Genomic DNA, 4,987 nt, shown 5'->3' on the forward strand with positions numbered 1-4,987 from the left:
CAGTATGCAAAGGCTCTTAGCTGTTAAATTTCTTAACTTTGTTTATAATTCAAAACTGCAGCTTAAAATGAGATTTTAATTTTTTTTTCTACCCCTTTTGGCGCCCCTTTAGGGTCGGCGCCCGGGGCGGCCGACGACCCCGCCCCCCCCCCCCCTTAGCTACGCCTCTGGTTCGGCGGCGGTTTAGATTACGACGCGGGTCGGGGGGAAGAAATATGTCTGGGCGAAGAGAGAGCGTTACGGCATTTTTGTTCCATATTCACACCAAAGTGCTACCGACACCCGCGCGCAGCGCTGTGCGCTGAAGGAGTTCCGCCCCATTGCGGGGACCCCATCCAAGCGCAGCGCAGTAAACTCTGAGGTAATATCCATATCCACACCGTAGCGAAACACGGATATAAGCTAGTTTTGGTGATTACACCATATTGTGACGGTGACGCCCGACCTGTAAATGCCTCTCATAGTGAAAACTATTAATACTGATAAAGATAATAATAATAATTATAAATACAGAGGGTTCATACGGGTAGGTGCGTACCTGACAGGGCAACACCATTTAGGGGGTCAAATCAAGGGGGGGGGGGAATTAAACACACACACATAATGCTTTTTCCCCTTTCACATGAACGATTAATTAGAGTGATAAAGATTTTTAAAAACAAATTGACTATTTCGACAAAGGGGAGGGGGAAGGTTGACGCTATGATGTACACTTGCTATTTATAGACAAAACGTAACCCACTAGATCTATATATAAGCTTTTCTATTCACTTGCACATTTAAAAGCTATACTAGGGGAGGGGGCATCAACTGAAAACTTTGCAAATTGACGTAGGAAAAATGTTCGGTTTGAATATTTTTGTTAACTTATACGTCAGTCAAGAACAGTGTTTCTTCCAGACTTTTTTCTCGGGGGGGGGGGGGGGGGGGGGGGGGGGCGGCACTTGAAATTTTCGGGGGGGGGGGGGCGGTAGACAGGGGCGGATTAAGCTTGGGCGGGGCCCCGGGCTGAAACTTTTTGAGGGCCCCTGATATATATATATATATATATACATATATATATATATATATATATATATATATATATATATATATATATATATATATATATATATATATATATATTATATATATATATATATAATTCTCTTCTTGGAGACCATAGAAAACACCAAGCTCTAAGCGCGCCTTGGAGCCCCCTCTCTTCATCTCTAGGCATATCCCTACCACCCACACCCCCACATGGTCTGGTGAGCTGTGGTTCACGCTAAATGTTTACAATCTTAGAGTCGGGTTTAGTTAGTGACGGCTATTAGGGGCAAATAATTTAGTTTGAACCGATTTTAAACTTAGGGGAGGTAACTAAGAGGAGGCTGATTTTACGGGGGTGGGGGGGGGGTGGGGGATTGTAGGGTAGGAGTTGGGTGAAAGGAGGGGGGGGGGGGGGGTTATCGTCCTTAACGAGCTACTGATAGTGTTTTAAAGCAAATATTTTCAGGATTTGAACTCGAGACATCCACGAGCTTTACCGACTCGACCACGTCGATCCCCTAACAACTTACCAATATGTACTCATTTTTAGCATGATTATATGTTGCCCCCACCCACTACCACGACACACACACTAACAAAACACAGGCGAGATCCATCCGCTACGTCTGCAATACTAAATATATGAGTGTTTATTTTAGGCCTGTAGAAGTTTCCGACCTCTGACCATCGACCTAGTCGGATGTCCCGCGTCTGTTGTTGGGGGGAGTAAAGCCTGGTGAGAGCCTACGGATGGATAAGCGACCATCATGTAGTGTTTCAAAACTAACACCTCCGTGAGACTGATTCAGTTCACAATTTGCCATTTAGTTGAAGTTCACTACGTCGAGACCTCCCTGACTAATGGGAGTTTGACTCCCGAGCCTGTATATCCGTGTCACGATAGTTATTGAACTGTAATTCAAGTATTTATATTGGGCATGAGAAAGCTGGAAATGCAGACTAACATTGAACAAATGTAAATATCCATGAGATTATTATAATGTCGTTACAGAGCAGACGATAAAGACTGGTGGCACTTGTTTGATTATAGACGCAAAAAGAAAACAAAGAATATCAAACCACATTATGTAAGAAATTATCAATAACATACAGAGGTTAAACTAGCCCCAACTAAAACTAGTCATTTATGTGTCAGAATTTGACCGCTGTTTGTGTTTTTAACTCTAAAATCAACTCACTTTATTGTTATAAGCAAACGCTGTCCGGGCTGTTATTTATACTAACGTGTGTGCTCGAGTTTGATATTTTGATCAAAAATTGAAATAAACTTGTCATTCAAATATTAAAACATTGTCTTTTATAGTAAAAAAAAACAAACAAAAAACCCAAAGATTTCACTTTAAAGGGAAATTTACTATGATTGAAAAAGGGAATTTGGGGGCCCCTAAAAATTGGGGGCCCTTGGCTACAGCCCCCTCAGCACCCCCTTAATCCGCCACTGGCGGTATACTTTCTTCGGGGGGGGGGGGGCGGACACTATTAAAAGTATATATTTTCTATATAAATTATATAAATTTCATCTCGTTCGGGGGGGTGGGGGGCAAAGCCCCCGAAGAGATGCCTGGAAAAAACTCTGGTCAAGAACAGGAATGGGGTGACACCACATCTAACAATTTACTTTGAAATCAATGCTTTTTACAAGCTTTTATTTAACTTTCTTTCTCTGTCTGTCTAACTGATCAATTTCTCTGAAATTCGGCACCCGATAATAATACGATGTGACATCACACTTGACTTAGTTGGATGCATAATTAATTTTTTTATGAATAAGGCCTACTTAAATTTTTCTGAAATTTTAGTTATATTGTGACTTTTGCTACTATTCTGCACTATTATACGCGCATTATCATGTTCACTTGGTGCGCAACAGTTTTTAGCCATTCAACTCATTGAACATTTGAAAGTACTGAAACAATGCATAGACAACGTTTTTATTACAGAGGCGTATAGTTGTTTAAAAGTACTGTATTATTAAATATTTTAAGAAAATCATTTATCGTTTACTTTACAGTGCATTATTACATAAAAGCTGGTTATTACATTTTTTTTTTCATTTAAAAAAAAGAATAGATCTATTTTCTAATAGCTTTTGTTTTATACTTTTAAGTAGATCTAGATCTATATCTAGATCTAGACTAGGCCTATATGAAATTTTTAAATGTTTTATGATTACAGGCTACGTCATTTCCATTGCAGAGTTCTACGTCATGTGTTTGCTGTAAATATTTTGTGTCAAATTAGTAATGGAATACGGCTGGGCCCTGATAGTACTTTTTCTTTTAACAGCAAGCTATATTAAAATTGTACAGTGTTATTATCAGATCCCTGACCCTCCTTTTTTTAAGTAAGTTTTTATTGTTAAAATGGCTTATCATAAGTCACAAAAGGTTCTAATATCTAGATTCTAGATCGAGAACTACACTAAAATGTAATCTAATCTAAACAATTATTTATTATGGCATCTAGAGCTAGATCTCTAGAATCTCTAGATCTGTATTACTAGGACGTTACTCTCTTAAGAGTAAATTATTTGTGACGCTAAAAATAAGGTAAAACCTTAGTTTAGCGTAGGAAATCATCCGGTAATGTTTGTTGAGTTTCGTAAACAAAAGTTACGGTAAACCATTTTTTTCCCATTGAAATATAAATAAAGTCGATTGTAGTAAATTAATGTTTTATTTTTTTTCAGCTTAATCTACATAAAGAAACAGGAATAAATATAATAGTAGATTTAAATTTGGTAGATCTAAAATTAAAATATAAATAATAAAGTCAAATGTAATAATTTGTTTCATGTTTTTGACTAGCAGCGGATTTGCGACAATTAATTAATTAGATGTAGATCTAGCTAGCTGCTAGGCCAGGTAAAAATGATTACAAAAATAATAAAAAATGACTGGAATCAGGGTTCGAACACTATTTTAAAAATGAAACCAGACCTTTGTAACGACACCATTATTTGTGCTTATAGCTGAGAAACTTCTGTCTGTTATTAAAAACTTCAGGTATCCCCCCCCCCCCCACACACACACAAGATACAGTGGCGGTCACTGTGAGGTCACAGTAGTCCATTCTAATACGTCATAGCATGAAATGTACTGTAACTTTTATTTAATTAGCCCCCCCCCCCCCCATCATCCGGAGAAAAAAAGTCTGGAAGAGAAACTGTTTTTTAAAGAGCTAACTGAATACTAACTGTCTACTAGGAAGGAAAATACAGGTTGGTGAAAAACTAATAAGAAAACAGAAAGAATAGGTTGCAGATAGCACGCATCTGACGTGTGCCTCTCTGCACTGACCTCATTAAAAAAAAAACCCGCTGTAAACTGTGTTTACAACTGTTCTTGAGGGTGCACGAGATTACGCCCCCCCCCCCCCCCTTATCAGACGATAAATCTAGTACCTTAAATCCTTCAAAAGTATGAACAAAATCTAAATGTAGATACATTGTTTTAAATTAACATAAAAATTAGCTTTAGTTATTTCTGTCCTTTCTACCAGAGTTTCTTCCATGCACTTTTCCCGGGGGGGGGGGGGGGGGTGGGGTAATGGAGCCCCCCCCCCCCGAAGAAAGTCTACCGGACCCCCCCCCCCCCCCTGAACGAAATGGAATTGATATAGAAAATATATACTTTTAGCAGTGTCCGCCCCCCCCCCCCCCCCGATAATTTCAAGTGCTTCCCCCCCCCCCCCACGGAGAAAAAAAGTCTGGAAGAAACACTGGGAGTGGCATGTTAGTCTAGCCCTAATGGTCAGCTTTTGAAGAGATCTGAAACAGTTTAACGTAGACTAATACTTACAGCTTCTCTCGTATTTTTTTAAAAAGACTGCCTGCAACTTCAGACTAACTTAAGAAACAAAAGCGGGTTAAAAAAAAAGAGGTCAAGATTTGTAGAGCCGATCTTTCTTTCATTAAATAACAATTTGAAATACG

At 39.0% G+C, this 4,987-nt stretch overlaps 1 protein-coding gene across 1 annotated transcript in view; it reads right to left on the minus strand.

Annotated features, from left to right (window-relative positions):
* The window catches only part of LOC131929082 (ubiquitin carboxyl-terminal hydrolase 5), an 86,121-nt gene extending 82,493 nt beyond the window's left edge, over positions 1–3,628 (minus strand). Inside the window, exon 1 of the mRNA XM_059285275.1 lies at positions 3,610–3,628. The gene's annotated coding sequence lies outside the window, so the exon portion shown is untranslated. The remainder of the gene's footprint in view (positions 1–3,609) is intronic.
* Positions 3,629–4,987: the final 1,359 nt, after the last annotated feature.

Source organism: Physella acuta, unplaced genomic scaffold, assembly GCF_028476545.2.
Source record: "Physella acuta isolate Inbredline_101_S28 unplaced genomic scaffold, ASM2847654v3 ptg001592l, whole genome shotgun sequence".
NCBI classification, from domain to species: domain Eukaryota; kingdom Metazoa; phylum Mollusca; class Gastropoda; family Physidae; genus Physella; species Physella acuta.